Genomic DNA, 21,215 nt, shown 5'->3' with positions numbered 1-21,215 from the left:
ATGTTTTGTGCAAACATAACTGCTCTGACACCAACACGATATTTCCTTCTGGTTACTTCTTTGTGACATGCCAAATATCAGAAACCTGCTTGAGATGAATTTTTTTCTTCACGGATACACATAGCAGCGTATCATTGTTTTCCGGGACGTAGCAGCATATCATTGCATTGATAGGGGATGAAGAGAGTACAGGGTAGCACCACAACCACATACACAAGAATGGGGAGGCCATGGCGCCGGAATGAGCAGAAGACAAGGGGGTTGCTCAGCCCTCAAAACTAAAAGTTCAGGTTACAGGAGGGATACATGTGTTCATTCCAAGAGCGAGCTTCATCTTTGATTTCCACAATAAGAGAGGAAGATGATGGTGTGATTTTGTCGAAGATGACAGCGTTCCGATGCCGCCAAAGGGATCAAGCCGTGAGCGAGGCGACGATGGCCAGCCCGCGTCGCCCCGATGCCGGCATATCTAGAAGAGCCGAGTTGAGCCAGTTGAAGAAGCTTACAGAACCATTCGATCAGCGGACCAACATCGGTTTAGGGAGGCGAGCCAGATGAAAAATTGCACCGTAGTCGGGGCACCAGTCTGCCAGGCTAGATGCCAGAACTCCGAGGCAATGGAGCCATGAAATAGTGCGTTGTAGCATGAGGAAGCCAAGTAGATACAATTGTCGATCCAGTGCCAGCGTATCAAGTCGGACCGAGGGGAGAGCACAACGTGCTGGAGACGACGCCAGAGCTCCATGTATTCCACTGTAGCGACCGGCCCCAACGCGCCCTGGATGTCAGCGATCCAACGACGATCAGCAAGTTCCTGGGCAACTATGCGAGAGCGTCTAACTCTGCAGGTCACGAGAGTCACCAGGGAGGGAGCAGTGGCGGTGATAAATCTTCCGTCAAGCCATGGGTTGACCCAGAAACGGCAGGAGGTGCCATTGCCAATCGTCCAGATCGTGGATGCTAGGAAGAACTGGAGTACTGCTACTTCTTGAGCTTGCTTTGTTTTTCCCTTGAAGAGGAAAGAGTGATGCAACAAAGTAGAGATAAGTATTTCCCTCAGTTTGAGAACCAAGGTATCAATCCAGTAGGAGAAGAACGCACAAATCACTAATACCTACACAAACAATCAAACACTTGCACCCAACGCGATAAAGGGGTTGTCAATCCCTTCACGGTCACTTGCAAAAGTGAAATCTGATAGAGATAGATAAACAAAAGATAAAATACTTTTGGGTTTTTTTGTTTATAGATCTGAAAGTAAAAGATTGCAAAATAGTAGATCAGAAACAAATATGACGGAAAATAGAAGATCGAAACTAATATGATGGAAAGTAGACCCGGGGGCCATATGTTTCACTAGAGGCTTCTCTCAAGAAGGCAGATAATACGGTGGGTGAACAAATTACTGTTGAGCGATTGATAGAAAAGCGCAAAGTTATGACGATATCCAAGGCAATGATTATGCAATATAGGCATCATGTCCGTGTCAAGTAGACCTAAACGATTCTGCATCTACTACTATTACTCCACACATCGACCGACTCATGCCTGCATCTAGAGTATTAAGTTCATAAAGAACAGAGTAATGCATTAAGTAAGATGACATGATGTAGAGGGATTAACTCAAGCAATATGATGAAAACCCTATCTTTTTATCCTCGATGGCAACAATGCTATACATGCCTCGCTACCCCTACTTTATCACTAGGTGAGGACACCGCAAGATTGAACCCAAAGCTAAGCACCTCTCCCATTGCAAGAAAAACCAATCTAGTTGGCCAAACCAAATCAATAATTCGAAGAGAAATATAAAGATACCAAATCATGCATATAAGAATTCAGAGGAGATTCAAATAATATTCATAGATAAGCTGATCATAAATCCACAATTCATCGGATCTCGACAAACACACAACAAAAGAAGATTACATTAGATAGATCTCCAAGAACATCGAGTAGAACATGGTATTGAGAATCAAAGAGAGAGAAGAAGCCTGATGTCGCTTGAAGCTACGTCGATTTTTTTCCAAAGAGGAAGGGATGATGCAGCACAACGGCGGTAGGTATTTCCCTCAGATATGAAACCAAGGTTATCGAAGGAGAACCAAGCAGCACAACGTAAACAGCCCCTGCACACAAATAACAACACCTCGCAACCCGACGTGTTAAAGGGGTTATCAATCCCTTTCGGGGTATGGCGCCTCAAGATAGGCAAAGGACGTGAGGTAAATTGTAGTAGATTGATAGATCAAACGCCAAATAAAATAAATAAGGATAAATTGCAGCAAGGTATTTATGTATTTTTGGTTTATTAGATCTGAAAATAAATGCAAGGAAAAAGTAGATCGCAAAGCAAATATGTGAGAAAGAAGACCCGGTGGCCGTAGGTTTCACTAGTGGCTTCTCTCGAGAAAGATATCAAACGGTGGGTAAACAAATTACTGTTGGGCAATTGATAGAACTTCAAATAATTATGACAATGAAGAATCACTCCAAAGTTCCTATCTAGCGGAGAACATAAGACATAATTGTTTGTAGGGTACGAAACCACCTCAAAGCTATTCTTTCCGTTCAATCTATTCAAGAGTTCGTACTAAAATAACACAAAGCTATTTTTTCCGTTCGGTCTATCCTAGAGTTTGTACTAGAATAACACCAAAGCAAATTCATATATATAATACTCAATCCACACAAAAAACTATAAAGAGTGCCCCAAGATTTCTACCGGAGAAACAAAGACAAGAATGTGCATCAACCCCTATGCATAGATTCCCCCAATGTCACGGAATCCGCGAGTTGAGTGCCAAAACATATATCAAGTGAATCAATACGGTACCCCATTGTCACCACGGGTATTCAATTGCAAGACATATATCAAGTGTTCTCAAATCATAGAAGTATTCAATCCAATAACAACGGAAACTCAAAGGGAAAACTCAATTCATCACATAAACTCGAAGTTCATCGGATCCCAACTAACACACCGCAAAAAGAGTTACATCATATGGATCTCCAAGAGACCATTGTATTGATAATCAAGAGAGAGATAGAGAGAGAGAGAGAGAGAGAGAGAGAGAGAGAGAGAGAGAGAAAGCCATCTAGCTACTAACTACGGACCCGAAGGTCTACAAAGAACTACTCGCGCATCATTGGAGAGGCACCAATGGAAGTGGTGAACCCCTCCGTGATTGTGTCTAGATTGGATCTGGTGGTTCTGGACTCTGCGGCGGTTGGATGAATATTTTATCGACTCTCCTAGGGTTTTTGGAATATTGGGGTATTTATAAAGCAAAGAGTCGGTCTAGGGGGCACCTGAGGTGGGAACAACCCACCTGGGCGCGCCTGGGCCTCCTGGCGCGCCCAGGTGGGTTGTCCCCTCCTCGGGACCCCCCCAGGTGCAACCAGGGCCCATTGTGTTCCTTCTGGTCCATAAAAAATCATTGTAAGTTGGCGTGGCATTTGGACCCCTTCTGATATTGATTTCCGGCGATGTAAAAAACATGCAAAAAATAGCAACTGGCACTTGGCACTATGTCAATAGGTTAGTACCAAAAAATTATATAAAAGGACTATATAATGGTTATAAAACATCCAAGATTGATAATAAAATAGCATGGAATAGTAAAAAATTATAGATACGTTGGAGACGTATCAAAGCCATCTAGCTACTAGCTATGGACGTGTAGGTCTGTGGTGGACTACTCACGCTTCATCAGAAGGGCAATAGAGTTGATGTAGATGCCATTCGTGATCGAATCCCCCTCTGGCAGGATACCGAAAAAGGTCGCTAGATGGGATCTCACGGGAACAGAAGGTTGCGGCGGTGGAAAAGTGTTTTTGTGGATGCTTCTGGTGGTTTGGGAATATTTACAAATATACAGGAGGAAGATCTTGGTCAGGGGGTCACCAAGGGGCCCACAAGGTAGGGGGTGACGATACCATAGACCTAGGGTAGGGTCATAGGCCTGACCTATACGCCCCACCCAAGGTCACTACCCTAGAAGCAAAGACATTCAAAGCACAACAGGGAGTATCAACTGAAGCCATCAAGTGCAATCCACTCGACCGGTCACCTCACTCGGATACCCCCCTCCATTTTCACTCGACCAAGACGAAGACATTCGACCATACAAGAAACCACTCGGAGTACAGAAGACCTAGAGTCACTCAGGATGACAACGGTCAGGCGTCAACTCTGTGGTCTTAAAGATCATTAAATACACTTTATAGCTGGCGTTATCAGTAATGCCCTATCTTTATGTACATTGAACCCCTGTAACAGAGGTGGGTTGGGGTCCTGGCGCACTCTATATAAGCCACTCCCTCCTTTGGGACAAGGGTTCGCACCCCTTGTAACACACACCCATATTTCAGTCGACCGCCTCAGGGCACCGAGACGTAGGGCTTTTACCTCCTCTGAGAGGGGCTTGAACTCGTAAACTCGTTTGTACAACCTCGCCGTAGCTAGGGCCTCGCCTCCTCATACGTACCCCCTATTCTTACTGTCGGACTTAGTACCATGACAGTTGGCGCGCACCATGGGGCAAAGCGTCTTAGCGACTTCCGGCGAGGTTGCGTTTTCTCCGATCTTCATCAACATGGTTTCCGGCGGCAGTTTGGTCATGGGCCGCGAGTTCCGACTCGGCGCTCTCACTTTCGTCGCCGACGACTCTGCCTGGCTCCAGGAAGCCCCCCTCGACGTCGAGGCTCTCCCGGTCCGTGGTTCGTCGCACTTTTGTGCGAGTGCCTGCGATGTCCTCCTTCGGCAGCCATCGACCCCGTACCGGTCGGTCCTCGCGTCGCCTTCTCACTCCGCTAGATGCCACCGCAAGCGATCTAGTCGGTCGCGGCTCCAGCGTTGGGTGAAGAATGCGGTGGCTCGTCAGACGGTCACCCCCCAAGTCGCGGCAATCGAGCCCGACGAATTTCACTGCGGTCCAGTCGACTGACTTTGCAGACACGTTTTCCGAGAGTGGGAGCTGTGACCCCGCGGCAGAAGTCCTTATGGTCGACTCCCATCGCAGTCCACCTGGTTTTCGTCGCATCGGTGGCAACGGTGGCGGTGATGGCCTGTCATTCGGTCACGAGGAGTATCAGCCCCAACCTCTCAACTCGCAGCAGAGGGAGGAGCTGCACCACTGCAACGTGGAGGCCCTCCAGACCCCCATCGTAGGGGAAACCGCTGAGGCTCGGGCCTTGGAGGTAGTGCGCCTAGCCACGCTGGCTGAGCATACTCGTTTGGAGAATCTCCAACATTATCTCGACGAGCATGCCCATCGACTGATCCCCGAGTCCAGTCGACGTCCACGATAGTTGTTTCCGCCTGAACCTCAGGTATTCCGCACACCGATCCAGAATCTTGCAGCTGTTGCACGAATAGCGGAGTCCATTCAACCATCCTGTTTAGAGGCAGGAAGAGGCTTGGAACAGATCAGAACGCTGCTCCGAGCAGCAGCAGAGCTGAACTCTGCCGCCTCCCAGTCGCGGAACAGGATCCATGACAGATCAGTAATGGCAGATACCGTTCAGTCGGCACAGAGTCCTGGGTTGCCTTTGCGACATGAAGATCATGATCACCATCGAGATCAGCACCTGGGGAGAGCTCATGAAGAGTTTGACCGGGAGTACGCCCGTGACAACCACCGTCGAGTGCCTTCGCCTCTTCCGAGAGACGGGTCGTACGCGCCCCGGCGGTATGACGACAGGCGCCCGTATGGTAATGACCTCCGAGTTCCAGTCGACCCAAGAGAGCCTGGCATCGACGCAAGGTCAGTCCTTGTTCAGGGTTTGGTTGACTAGAACAAAGCATACAGAGAGGGCCTGGATAGAGACAGGCCCAGTGGAAGCAGGGTCCACGTTTTTGGCCCTGAGTGTTTCGGAAGAGCCATCAGAGCTGCCGAGATCCCTCACAACTTCAGATTGGCGACTAGCATCAGTAAGTTCACAGGAGAATCGAAGCCCGACACTTGTCTTGAGGACTACCGAGTGGCTGTGAACATCGGTGGCGGCAGCGATGAGGTGGCCATGAACCACCTCCCTCTGATGCTTGAAGGTTCTGCCAGAGCTTGGCTGAATCAGTTGGCCCCTGGAAGAATTTTTAGTTGGGACGAGTTGGCCCGAGTGTTTACCAAAACATTTGAGGGCACCTGCAAGAGACCTGCTGGTTTGTCAGAGTTGCAGCATTGCGTGCAGAAACAAAATGACTCTGAGAGATTATATCCAGAGATGGATCACTCTGCATCACACATTGGAGAATATATCGGATCACCAAGCAGTCTGTGCCTTTAAGGAAGGCGTTCACTACAGGGAGCTCAATATGAAGTTCGGTCAGACTGGAGACATGTCTCTGGCTCGGATGATGGAGATTGCCACTAAGTACGCTAACAACGAAGAAGAGGACCAACTCCGGAGCGGCAAGAACAGACCAGTCACCCAGGACATCGGAGGAGGAATCTAGTCGAAAGCAGAAGCAAAAGACTGAGGCAGCAGGCCCTGCCGAAGCAGCAGTTCTGAACCAAGGAAAGTTAAAGGGGAAGCCTAAAGGGCCATGGATCGCTAAAAAAGTGAAGGATCAAGCACGAAATGATGTGATGGATTTTCCATGTCATATACACACCAAAAAAGATGAGGAGAGGAATCTGATTCTCCCCAAGCATACCACTCGACAGTGTCGACTCCTGATCCAGAGCTTCCGAGAAAGTGTGACGCCCGGACAATTAGGCTACAGTAATCTCACGTTAATGATGCCACGTCACCTCAGTTACTGGTGTTAATCTCGCGTTAGTTCAAACCGATTCAGATTCCAATTTAAAATAAAGGCAAACATCAAAAGTTTTCAAACGTTAAAACTAAAATGTTCAAAATGCGACAAATAAATCCTAAGTCATTATGGTGGAGGAACCACATTTTTGTAAAAGGATTAAATGCGATAAAATGATTCAAACAGTAGCAAAAACAACTATTTAAATGCCTTTGGTATTTTATAAAATACTAAACTATTTTATATGGGGCCAAAACTTTTTACAGTAGTGGATTGTTGTGAAACGTTATTTTAGAAGCTACCGTCATATTTTACTAAACTAAATTTAATATGTAACTAAAATAAAATAGAAAAGAAAAATAACAAAAAGCAAAACTAAAACAAACAAAAAATAATAAGAAGAAAAAGACCAAACCCTCCCCCGGGGCCAACTGGCCCAACTGGCCACTGGGCTAGCCAGGCCGGCCCACCTACTCGCCTACTGAGGCTCCCCTCCCACCGAACCCTAATCCCACCCCCACGTTTCCCACGACCCCCTCTCCCTCTCGCTCGATCTGGATCGAGCGTGACGCTCGCCCCCGACGCGTCCCCGGCGCCATCGCACTCGCCCCCGACGCCGTCGCCCGGTGCCGCCCCGGCCCCGTTGCCGGACCTCACCGAACGCCTCATCCTCGTCGGCCCCTCTCGGCCTCCTTCTTCTTCGCCCGCGCCGCCATCGTCTGCTACCTCCTCTTCGACCACGAGCGTGAGCTCGGGACCCCTACCTCGCCGGATCGACCTCGTCCCCCTTCTCTGCCCTGCTAGTCATCACCATTGATCTGCTACTCCGGCGCCTCCCCGAGCCCACTGCCGTTGCCCTACGACCTCCGGTGAGGCCCCGGCCTCTCCTTCTCTCCCCCTGCTCCTGGCCGTGCCGAAGTGCGCGCGCGCGCCCGCACCCTGCGATGCTGCTGCTTGCTATGACTGCTGCCGAGCCCCGCTGCTCGCCGTCCCCGCACCCCGCCGCCTTAGCCTCCTGTCCGCGTCGTCGGCGCCTAGCCACGCCGGCCGAGGTCGTCGCCATCCCCGCCTCCCAGCACCCCGGCCACCCACTGGCCGCCGGCGGCCCTCTCGTGCAACCCCGCATCGATGCCAAGCCGCGCCCCCCTGCGCCCGCTCGGGTGCCCAGCCGGGTTCCACCCGTTAACCCGGGGCCCGAAGCCCAGCGCCCACACCCGTATGCCCACTCGCCCATTAAGGTCCCCTCTGGGTTAATGACTAGTGGGGCCCATGCCCCTGGAACGATTTTTATTAAATAAAAGAAGTTAATAAAATAAATAAATAAATTATTATTAATTAATTAACTAAGTTAATTAATTCTGCATAGCTAAGCTAATTAAAATTAGTTAACCTAATCAATGTAATTAAGCTAATCAACATGTTTAGTTAATCCAAGTCAATGACATATGGGACCCACGTGTCAGCTTGACCCAGTCAACACCTCTGTTGACTGATGATGTCATGTTGACGTCATGCTGATGCAGTTATTCCATTTTAGAATTAAATTAGTAATAATAATAATTTATAAATTGAATGAAATCTTTAAAAAAATTAATATAAAATAATCCATAGCTCGGTTGAAAATACTTTGTACATGAAAGTTGCTCAGAACGATGATACGAATCCGGTTACGCAGCCCGTTCGCCCGCCACACATCCCTAGCATAGCAAACACGTAACTTTCCCCCTCCGGTTCATTAGTCTGAAAACGCAAAACACCAGGGATATTTTCCCAGATGTTTTCCCCCTTCGCTGGTATCACCTACTACCGCGTTAGGGCACGCCTAGCATCGCGTATTGCCATGTTACGCTTTGTATTGTTTTGATTGCTCTATTATTTATTTGTGTTCCCCTCGTTACTTCTTTCCGGTAGACCTCGAGACCGCCGCCGATACCCCGTGATCGACTACATCAACGACGACCCCTCCTTCTTGCCAGAGCAACCAGGCAAGCCCCCCCCCTTGATCACCAGATATCACCTATTCTTCCTTCTACTGCTTGCATTAGAGTAGTGTAGCATGTTACTGTTTCGATTAATCCTATTCTGTTGCATAGCCTGTCATTGTTGCTACATCTGTTGATACCTTACCTGCAATCCTAAATGCTTAGTATAGGATGCTAGTTTACCATTAGTGCCCCTATATTCTTGTCAGTCTGCCATGCTATACTATCGGGCCGTGATCACTCGGGAGGTGATCACGGGTATATATTGTACATACATATACTACAGAGATAACTAAAGTCGGGTCAGCTTGTTGAGTACCCGCAAGTGATTCCGATGTGGGGGCTGGAAGCACAGGTGCCTCCATCCCGGTAGAGGTGGGCCTGGGTTCCCGACGGCCCCCGACTGTTACTTTGTGGCGGAGCGACAGGGCAGGTTGAGACCACCTAGGCGAGAGGTGGGCCTGGCCCTGGTCGGCGTCCGCGGTTACTTCATAATAACATGCTTAACGAGATCTTGGTATTTGATCTGAGTCTGGCCACTGGCCTATACGCACTAAACAACTACGCGGGAAAGATATGGGCACTCGACGTCGTGGTATCAGCCGAAGTCTTCATGACGTCAGCGACGGAGCGATGCGCGCCAGATTGGACCGCGTAACGTGACTTCCTTTGTAATGGAGGTTGCTAGTTCTGCTTCCGGCCGCCCTCGCAACGTGCAGGTGTGCAATGGGCGATGGGCCCAGACCCCTGCACACATAGGAGTTAGACCGGCCTGCTGACCTCTCTGTTGTGCCTAGGTGGGGCTGCGACGTGTTGATCTTCCGAGGCGGGGCATGACCCAGGAAAGTGTGTCCGGCCAAATGGGATCGAGCGTGTTGGGTTATGTGGTGCACCCCTACAGGGAAGTTTATCTATTCGAATAGTCGTGTCCCTCGGTAAAAAGACGACCCGGAGTTGTACCTTGACCTTATGACAACTAGAACCGGATACTTAATAAAACACACCCAGACAAGTTCCACAGACAACCCGATGATCGCTTTTCCATAGGGAGACGAGGGGAGGATCGCCGGGTAGGGTTATGCTATGCGATGCTACTTGGAGGACTTCAATCTACTCTCTTCTACATGCTGCAAGACAGAGGCTGCCAGAAGCGTAGTCTTCGATAGGACTAGCTATCCCCCTCTTATTCTGGCATTCTGCAGTTCAGTCCACCGATATTGCCTCTTTACACATATACCCATATGCATATGTAGTGTAGCTCCTTGCTTGCGAGTACTTTGGCTGAGTACTCACAGTTGCTTTTCTCCCTCTTTCCCCCCTTTCCTTTCTACCTGGTTGTCGCAACCAGATGCTGGAGCCCAGGAGCCAGACGCCACCGTCAACGACGACTCCTACTACACCGGAGGTGCCTACTGCTACATGCAGGCCGCTGACGATGACCATGAGTAGTTTAGGAGGATCCCAGACAGGAGGCCTGCGCCTCTTTCGATCTGTATCCCAGTTTGTGCTAGCCATCTTATGGCAAACTTGTTTAACTTATGTCTGTACTCAGATATTGTTGCTTCCGCTGACTCGTCTATGATCGAGCCCTTGTATTCGATCCCTCGAGGCCCCTGACTTGTATTATGATGCTTGTATGACTTATTTTATTTTTAGAGTTGTGTTGTGATATCTTCCCGTGAGTCCCTGATCTTGATTGTACATGTTTGCGTGTATGATTAGTGTACGATTGAATCGGGGGCGTCATAAGTTGGTATCAGAGCCGACTGCCTGTAGGAATCCCCCTACCAAACTCCTTGGCCGAAGTTGAGTCTAGTCATTGCAAAACTTTTACTAACATGGCTATGTGTCTTACGGACCCACTTTGCCATTGGGTGGTATTAGGATCTTTTATTCCTTGACCTATACTCTGGGACTCTAATCTCTCCTCTATGCGGGTTAAATGATTTTGCTAAAAAGACTAACTTTAGGTTCTCGAAAATACTTTCTCCCGAAGAGCCCCTCCCTCCAGATGATCGCTTGCTACACCAGAAGATTTCAAAGATACTCTTCGAGGTTTTTCCGAGACCCTTGTGCCCATCGAGTTTACAATCCCCTACCACCAATATACCCTTATGGATAACTACCTACAATTGTCGTTCATACCTTCATCCTCAGTTGCTCTTGTTATTACAAGATGCCTTAAATTGCTCTCCGTTGTTCCGAAAATCCTTTGAGCTTACTCTCTTGCAGTTCTTGCTACATGAATACACCCTACGGATAATTTCTCGCACTTACCGAGTATCCGCTCATCCCCAGTTAATTCGTGTATTTCACAAAAATCTTCGAAAGACCATTCGATCTTCCAAAAATCCTGAGCAGCCTATTGCTCTTGATATTCTTGCTTGCTTGCATTATGGTTAATCGAATAAGTCTCGTAATCTTATTGGCATCCCTTGTCATTATCATTGTGAGTCCGTTGATGCAATTTGTTGCGAATGCTCGCAATCCTCAATCAGATCTTAAAATTCATCCTTCTGGCTCAGACGTCATTTTAAACATGAGCTTGTTCTCGACCAATCTATTTCCCGTCAATTGTACCCTTAGGTCTATTGAACTTATCCACCCTTGATCAGAGCATCCTCTTCTGATCCCTCGATTTGGAAATCATAATTCCTTTGATATCTAAACATCAAATCATTCAGATGTTCTATAATCTGATGCCCTTGCATTCTTTCTTCAACTGGTTGTGTGCTGATGCTCACATTAGCTCTGCTATCGACCGTCAGATCCTTTGTTGGATTTTATCCAACAACGTCCTTCATATTCAATAACCTTGTGAGCCTTCCCTCGGATACATAATGCCTTTGGTAAATTGTATCCTCTGCTTTCTTAACCATGCGCTGCTTTCAAGTGGGTGGTATTTACTATTGAAGCTTGTGGTATGTTTCCATGTACCTTGATGGGTTGAACCTATGCCTTCCTTAAAATGTGTGAAATCGAAAGTTTTCATGAGTCATACTCTTCTGGTGCTTCGCCAGATATAATTTCAGCACTACAACTTCTTCGAAAATGAGAAGTGAATGAAAGGTTATGCATTGGAGAAGTGGGAGTCAACCTTGAACTTTGTGATCATGCCCATGGACACGATGTAGATCATATCATTAAAACTTCTCTTCAAATAAATATTCCCTTGGTATAAGTTTATCTTATATCTGGGATCTGGCATTTTGCAATCGTGGTTCTGGCCATGTTCTCCTTTTAAATACCATTTCTCGAACAAGTTGAAGTACTTGTCTTCTGCAGATCATTGCACCTGTCCAACCTTTACTTTTATCTACTGCATAACTTCTTATGGGTTCTTCATCAACTGTTATTTCTCACCGATTCTAATTGTCCTGGGTTCTGGGTTGTAGTCACTCGGGAACACCAATAAGTGAATCGATCCCGCACTCCAATTATATAACTCTAAGTAAATTTCATTGCTTACAAGTTTAATAATCCTTCAAGTCAGTCCTAGCCTGATCAACTATATAATTATTGTGCTAAATTTTAGTTGTGCTACCTGGTCCTTCTTCTCGGAGCAAAATTTTCGACGATGAGCTAACCTTACGTCGATCTTCCTTGTCGTATCATTTCGCCTTGAACAGCAAGCTTGATTTCGAGTTTGTGACATACCCTTGGTTCCAATAACTTTTCGGTTCATCATTCCTTTGACTTGTTGCTGCCGATTGATTACATCTTCATGAAATCTATCGACAAATGTGTCGTGATCATCATCAGCATTTGAGCTCTTCCAGGATATCAATCAAATTCTTGATGAGAAATACCATCCTTGCCCCTTGATGATTTGTATTATCATAGACGACATCATTGCCTCCCCTCCGACACAAACTTGATCTATGTTATGGAGCTCCTTGCTATCCAACTTATGTTATGTTCCACCTTGGGTTATTATCATCTTTGTAGCAAGGATGTTGTGAGAATTGCTCCACCTGTTAAATAATTCTTGGTATTATGATACTTCACACCATCACCATTCTTTTTTGGTCCCCGCGTTGATTCTAACAGGGACACCAACAAGTGAACGGTACTGCTTGGATTCTATACTTCTAGCAACCCTATTGCTTTAAAGTTAATGGTCAATAGTTTCATTCTAAGTCTATTGCTTATTGAATCATCATTCAAACATTGATCATGCTACCTAAGCCCATATTTCGGGTGCACTTTTCTACCAATGTTTAACTGTGTATGTTTTCCTCGAGCATACATCATTAAGTCATTTGATCTAGCTAATGTTATCTCCTTGTTCACATAGTTGTGGAAATCCATCCTTTTGGAAATCTCAATGGATTGTCGCCGAGTCAATCAGTCACCTCCTCACCTCTCCTTGATTTAATGGTGAACCCCTGTTAGGAACTCGCTTCCATAGTTCATTTCCCGAGAATCATATAATGTCGTCTCATCAATTGTGTTGCACCTCTTCTTCTCAGGCATCCTGAGTTTAAGGTGTCCTGACACCATTCAGATTTGAAGCTTGTCAGATATGATGGTTGGAACATTTTCCAAGAGTCATAGCATTGATCTTTATATAACCCAGTAAGGTGATGTCATGCTTAGCACACCTGACCGGAGGACCTAGTGTTACAGTTTCCTTTTTAACAAGGTTAACCATTTTTCCATGAGGAAATTGAATGCCTTGTTTAATAAGTTATCCTGATGGATCCTTCGCGTATCCAAAGTCTGGCCCTTGATTGAAACACCATATCATTTCTACCTCGAAGCATGACTATGATACACCGCTCTTCAACAAGAACATTAGAGGCGCGATGCTAAATGTTTCTTGGTCAGTTATCCAAACACCATTGTACGGGTAACATCTTGATTAATCCTTGCCTCTTATCTGAATGATTGGGTACTTGCTCTCCTACCCTGTATGCCATATTCTGCTTGTACATGGGAAGGATATACTCCTAATAATTGTGTGTAATCACAATTTTCCTTTCCATCGTTCTGTTTAATCTGATAATCACGTTTTCCTTTCCATTCTTTTGTTTAACCTTTTCTGAATCTGACTTAACTAAGCAGAGATAATTCCCTGATTAGGTAGGCACCTTGTTGTACCATTCTGTCTGTAAGATCCTGTTACTATTGTTGATGACATTCCGGTAACCACCGATGGGTGATAACTTTGCCAATTGGTTCGCCTCGCTCAACAAACAGGAAAATTGCTCTCTTCATTCCCCGTCCTTGGTACCGACATTGTTGCCGGCATACTTGACAAGCTATTCACTGACATGCCTCCCTGTCACGGCTGTGCAAGATGTCACCACCCTTCCTACTTTTAACCCACATGGTGGGCCCATAACCCACAGTTCCACATGATCGAAACCTGACTCTCCTATGCACCCATGTTTCCATAGTTATTCCTCACATGTGGCTTCATATGTAATTCATGATCTACCTTTCTAGAGATGATCTATTCTGGTATCAGACACAATACCTATTGCCGTTGCTCTAAACCCCTTTCATGCCCCGTTTCAGACATCGAACAATTGACTAAACCCTTGAAACTTCTTAGTGTACCTTCTTGCTTAGCTCTCGATGTGTTCCATTTGACCAACTCGAGAGATACTCATTCTATCGTTGTCGAGCTGCCCCTTTCCTATTCGTAAGTACAATGGAGTTCCCAAAGAAAGGATGTCGACTTCATCATGATGACCCGAAGCAGGGAAATGAAGACGTCAACCTAATGGATCGACCTTTTTCGAGAAGAGAAACCAAGACCGAGAAGACTCGATAGAATTTTGTAACTAGAACTTTCCCCTTACTCCACCTCTAAAATCTCGGGACGAGATTTCTTGTAGTAGAGGAGAATTGTGACGCCCGGATAATTACGCTAGAGTAATCTCACGTTAATGATGCCATGTCACCTCAGTTACTGGTGTTAATCTCACGTTAGTTCAAATCGATTCAGATTCCAATTTAAAATAAAGGCAAACATCAAAAGTCTTCAAACATTAAAACTAAAATGTTCAAAATGCGACAAATAAATCCTAAGTCATTATGGTGGAGGAACCACATTTTTGTAAAAGGATTAAATGCGATAAAATGATTCAAACAGTAGCAAAAACAACTATTTAAATGCCTTTGGTATTTTATAAAATACTAAACTATTTTATATGGGGCCAAAACTTTTTACACTAGTGGATTGTTCTGAAACGTTATTTTAGAAGCTACAGTCATATTTTACTAAACTAAAATTAATATGTAACTAAAATAAAGTAGAAAAGAAAAATAACAAAAAGCACAAATAAAACAAACAAAAAAGAAGAAGAAAAAGACCAAACCCTCCCCCGGGGACAACCGGCCCAGCTCGCCACTGGGCTAGCCAGGCCGGCCCACCTACTGGCCTACTTAGGTCCCCCTCCCACCGAACCCTAATCCCACCCCCACCTTTCCCACGACCCCCTCGCCCTCTCGCTCGATCTGGATCGAGCGTGACACCCGCCCCCGATGCGTCCCCGGCGCCATCACACTCACCCCCGCCGCCGCCGCCCGGTGCCGCCCCGGCCCCGTCGCCAGACCTCACCGAACGCCTCGTCCTCGCCGGCCCCTCCCGGCCTCCTTCCTCTCCACCCGCGCCGTCATCGTTTGCTACCTCCTCTTCGACCACGAGCGCGAGCTCGGGACCCCTACCTCGCCGGATCGACCTCGTCCCCCTTCTATGCCCCGCCGGTCATCACCGTCGATCTGTTACTCCGGCGCCTCCCTGAGCCCACTGCCGTTGCCCTACGACCGCCCGTGAGGCCCCGGCCTCTCCTTCTCTCCCCCTGCTCCTGGCCGTGCCGAAGTGCGCGCGCGCGCCCGCACCCTGCGATGTTGCTGATCAAGTGTAAGTACAACGGGGTTTTTACGCCCAAACTGCGAGTGTCGTGTTCTCCACAGGAACTAGGCGATCAGCGGCTACGCTCGGCTAAAGCTAGGTGACACTATATTGGGAGATGGAAAAAGAAAATAAACCTAAACTATCAATGATCATCACAAAAGAAAATGCAAAATAGCATAGGGAGTCTTTTTTGGCAATTTCCATATTACTCGAAGAATATAGTGCTAACACAAGCAAACATCAAACAGCTAGGGAATTAAAAAGACAAGAACATATATCTAACTATCTAACATTTAACAGGGAGAAGAAACAAGGTTGTAGGATAGAACATAAAATGCATCACATCACAGACACACACAAATGTATATATATCACACGTACTTGCGCTAACACAAAGACTACACAATGTAACAAGGTTCTTAAGAAAGAATTGGACAGGGGATATATATAGCTAATTATCAAGCATACAAACTGAGTGACACATGCCACGGTTCAGCTCACAGATCACCAATGTAAGGGCCAGTTCTTTTCGGCGATTCTCCCAGAATCGCCCCCCTCTACAGCTTTTCCCAGAATCGTTACTCCATATTTTTTTTACAATCCTATTTAGTTAAGGTCTAATTAGTTAGGATTGTAAAAAACATATGGAGTGGTGATTCTGGGAGAAGCTGGGGAGGGGGGCGATTCTGGTAGAATCGCCCAAAAGAACTGGCCCTAACACTAGAAACACAAGTCTGAAACTGAACAAATCACTATATTATACAAATACTAAATTGAGCAAACAACAGGTTGCAAGTACTCTTCAAATCTGAACCTTACAAACTCTTAAACATCTCGCAATACTACAGAAATTTTAGAGAGGGAGAAGGCAACAGCAGGAGGTTGAGGGAGAAGAAGGGTAACAGTAGGGGAAAGAAAAGAAGAGCAGCAGCAGTGACGTAGGAGAAGAGAGCGGCAGCAGCAAGGTTTGGGAAGAAGAAGAAGAAGCAGAGGCGCAAGGGGAGATGGGACAACAGCAAAGGAAAGTAGTAGCAGCAATGTGGAGGCGCAGGGGAGAAGAGAGCAGCAGCAGTTTGAGGCGAGGGAAGAAGATAGCAGCAGCAGTTTGAGGCGAGGGAAGAAGAGAGCAGCGGCTTGGGGTCTTGGAGAAGAAGCAGCAGAGATTGAGAAGAAGGAGTAGCGAGGATCACAGGGAATAGCAGAAGAGTTCAGATCGGAGGAGAGAAGCAGCAGAGGTTGGGGAAGAACGTCAGCAAGGGTGCAGCAAGGAAAGAGGTGGTGCTGGAGATGGATGGATGGATGTGGTGCTGGAGATGGATGGATGGATGGCGGCGGTGGCTGCTTGGCGCGCCACCACGCTGGCCTGGCCGCGGCGACGGCCGGAGGTGGGAGAAGGAGACGAGGGAAGGAGAGGTGTTGCCAGGCCCAATGGGGAATGGAGGCGATCTAGGGATTTTGATTCCTTCCCTGATCTGCAAACTTTACACATTAGCCCTCCTCCTTCTCTTCTTTCTTCACAAGAAGGTCCCTTCTCTCTTTCTTTTGCCCCTCGGTTACTTCATTCCTTCATGCTCGGGTCCCATGACTCCCATCGTTGGATCATTTGTAGTAGAGGAATTTCGTGCCTTGTCGCACTTTTCTGCAAAATAAACAAGTGACTAGTCAACAACCCCTTTATGTGATTTTCATTCAATTATTCTATATTACATAGCAAGAATTGGTGGCCAGAACTCAAGAAATGGTAAATTTGTATGCCAAAATTATATATGTGAAATGCACTTATCAAGTTCTGTTGGAGAAACTGATCCACGAACACCTATGGGGCCGGCGGACTGGGCCCCTTTCGGTTCGGCGGGGGGCGGAGATCGCACGAAGAGCGGGTCGAGGCGATGCACATGAGCAGTTTACCCAGCTTCGGAGCTCTCCGGAGAGATAATACTCCTACTGCTGCTTGTCTGATTGTATTGTGTTCTTGCTCGGGAGCGCTGAATGCTACAGTACACTCTACCTGCTAACGAGACCGAGCGTGTGTCTTTTCTAGGTTCGAACCTCCTCTACGTTGCGCATGGGCCTCCTTTTATATGTTAAAGGGGTCACCGACAGGTGGCAACGCAGACGAGGGTAAAAATGGAAAAGAAGTTGCGGTTGGTACAACCACCTGCACAGTGCATCCTACCTAACCCTGACGGCAGGGGACAAAGGCATTAAATGCTCGTCTGCGTCGCCCAAACAGTGTAAAAAGGGACCGTCAGGGGCGCCACCGCTCGCCACGATGGCAGCCTTGTCAGCTTCGCATGCCACCGTGCACCGCTGGCTGCACAGCCTCTCGCCACGCGCGCCTGGAAAGGCCCCTAGAGCGACACGTTGGTGGATGTGCTGGAGCGTGGGTACAGAGTGGTAGCCTGCCGCGGCTGTTGTCTTGCCAGGTCCGGAAGCTTGTCACTCACCGGGCCTTGCCGGGACGCGCGGCGCGTCGCGGCAAGTTCCTTGAAATGCCTTGGTTGGCCTTCCCGGCAAGCTCCTCTTGCCGGGGCCTTGTCTCCTGAGCTTAAATACTTTGTTCTTAAATGGCTCCAAAGGAACCATGGAGGGCCTCGGCGGTCATCCGGCAAGCCTTGCCGCGGGGCGCTGCAACTGCTCGTGCACAAGTTCGGGATACTAGGGTACCCCTACTCTAGTACACCGACAGGAGCCCCCGGGCCTGGGCCACACACGGTGCCGAGCGCTGTTGGACCAGGCCCAAAACAGGGCACGGGCACGCGCGGCCTAGATTACGCCGTATCTTACTCCGTATCCACCGCACCCTCCCCAACGGCACGCGTCGAATGCGGCATCATGGGAGAGATCGTGGGTGGTTTCTTTATTCGGAAGGGTGAAACATCCGCCCCCTCCCTCTTTATAAGCAGGGGAAACAGGGGCAGTTTGCCTACTTCGTCGGTTGCTACTTCATTCTCGAAAATCTCCGCCGCTCCCTCCTTCTTCCCGAAGCCGACAGAGAGCAGCGCTCCGCCCCCCATTGCCACCAGCCCCACCAACGCCGCCGATCTCCCCCGCCACCTCCGCCATGGCTCCGAAAGCCGACAAGGGGAAGGGCGTGAAATCGGCCGAGGCACTGCGGCTCGCGGCGCTGCGAAAGGAGCGGGCCATTTCCCCCCCTCAGCTTGACGCGAAGGAGCTGAGGGAGTACTACTACCTCTTCTGGTCGACGGAGACGCGAGCGCATCCGTGCACGAGGGTACTCCCGGCCACCGCTTCGAGGCTGGCTCCGAACGGATACCCCTTCTTCGCGTTATTCTTCTACTGCGGGCTCTGCCCGCCCTTCTCTGAATTCTTCTGCGATATTATGAACACCTACGGGTTCCGCCTCCTTGATTTCACCCCCAATGCCGTTCTGACCATGGCAGTTTTTGCACATCTGTGCGAAAACTTTGTCGAAGTCCACCCCCAATGCCTCGAGTCGAGAGAGGAGAGACCCTTGCCGGAGGAATCGCTTGGATCTCGAGAGTCGGCAAGAAGGAAGCCTATCTGGAGGGAGAGCTCCACAGCAAATGGGAGGAGTGGAGAGCTGAGTGGTGCTGGGTCGTCGAGGAGAACCCGCAGCCGTTCACTGCCCTGCGCCAAGCCCCAATAGTACGCGGCAACGATTGGAGCAACGTGGCCCCGGAAGATGACAGGCTGAAAATCACCGTCACCCGGATCCTACGCCTCAGGCTTGCCGGGCTCACTGTAGGCGCAGTTGGCGCAAATTTCCTTCGCTGCCGCATCGCCCCCCTGCAGGAGAGGGGGAGACCCGCCTGGGAGTTCCAAAACTCAGCGGATATCATGAGGCTGCGCCCAGGCCTCAACTTCAACTTCACTGTTCTGGAGCTGGACGTGATGCTCCTGGAGCTGTTCAAGCGCGATCCCCAACATCCGTTCATATTGCCGCGGGATGTCGTTCCGCTGTGCAAGAATTCTTCGCTCGACCGCATCCGCGCAATGATGCCGTTGTGTGACTCTCACGGAATCATTCCAACCTGGCAAGAGCCGGCAGACGCCATCGTGCAGGAGTTCTTCGATGGCTTGGTAGAAGTGCCGGTCCGCGCCGACGAGCAGAAGAGCCTCACCCACGACACCACCGATGCGGAGATGCAGCGCATCGCCACCAGGCTGGAAGAGGCGGCAGCATCTGCTGCCACGGGCGTATTTGGATTCACCATGGAGGAGGCGGAGGCAGCAGAGGCGGCAAGCCTTGCCGAGCGCGAGGAGTTTGCCGGCGAGGAAGATCTTGCCGGCCCTGAAGCTGAGCCGAGCGAGCCCGGCGAGGAAGAGCCCGAACCTTCAAACAGCTTGCCACAGGCGGAGCCCCCGGCTCCGGCAAGGAGGCGTCTCCGCAAGGCCGGGGACGCAGTGGGGCGGCAGACGAGCCAACAGCCGCCGAGCCGTGCGACACGCTCTACCGCGGCAAGCACTGTTGCCGCGGGAGCGCCTCACGCCGCTGCGGCAACTGGAGCGGGGTCTTCCCGGTCCACCGCCACTGCTCCTGCCAAGCGGGCGAGGGAGCCTACTCCTCTGCCTCGTCGCACCGGAGGCGAGCCGGACTTCGATCTCTCCGCGCTCAGCTCCGACGAGGAAGAAGAAGAGTAAGATCCCTTGCCGTTCTTGTTGTTCTTTGATCTTTGTTGGCTTTCGTCTTGTATCTGACTTGCTTCGATCTGAATCCATTCCTTTTCAGGACGCTGGCCCAGAGAGCGGCGAAGAGAGCCAAGGCCCCGGTGATTGTCATCGAAGATGATCCCACCGTGTCAGCAGGGGGTGTGTCTGAGACCACCTTGACGGACCCGGCAACTACTCCCCAAAGCAGCCCCCAGCGCAGCCCCCAGCGTAAGTTTATAGCTTACTTCCTGCCGTCAGGCGCGCATGGGTGCTCTTTTTTCTACTGATATCTTGACTGTTGGATTTGTGTAGGAGCAGAACAGCCTCACCAGGAATGCCCGAAAGCTACCCCCGAAGTGCCATCTGCTTCGACTACGCCGCCAAGGGAGGAGTCCCCGGCAAGGAAGCGCTCTCCGACAAGGGAGAACTCTCCGGCAAGGGACAGTTCTCCGGCAAGAGACGACACCAGTGATCCTCCGGCGGTTGAGACCGCGACCGCAGATCCTAGCACAGGTAATCTTCTTGCCTGAAAACTTCCCTTGGGATCTTCTTCTTCTGATTTTCTTCTTGTATATTCGCTTGACTTCTCTCCCCTCTTCGGTCGTCAGATCCACCTGCCACGGAGCCCATGGAAACTGAGGTCGCCGGTGAGGAGAACGTGCGTGGCAACAACGACGACGCCGCGGCCACCGAAGAAGAGGCCAGTGCTGATGATCCCGCCGGCGAAGAGGCCGCCAAGGCTGCCGCCGCAGAAGCAGGCGAGGGATCCGGCGATCGCACTGACGGCCCCGAGGCCACAGGAGCGCCAGGCGCTGCACCGACCGCCGATCCCTCCGCCAACGCTGCAGCGCCAGGCTCCGAAGAGCCCCAGCCCGGCGCCTACTTGAAGGCCGGCGATGGTATCTTCATCAAGCTCTCCTGGGCGTCAAGCTCTAGAGCGCCGGTCGAGGGAGAAATCCTGGACGGAGAG

Source organism: Triticum aestivum, chromosome 3B (genome assembly GCF_018294505.1).
Source record: "Triticum aestivum cultivar Chinese Spring chromosome 3B, IWGSC CS RefSeq v2.1, whole genome shotgun sequence".
NCBI lineage: Eukaryota > Viridiplantae > Streptophyta > Magnoliopsida > Poales > Poaceae > Triticum > Triticum aestivum.
Note: the sequence above shows the minus strand (reverse complement) of the source record.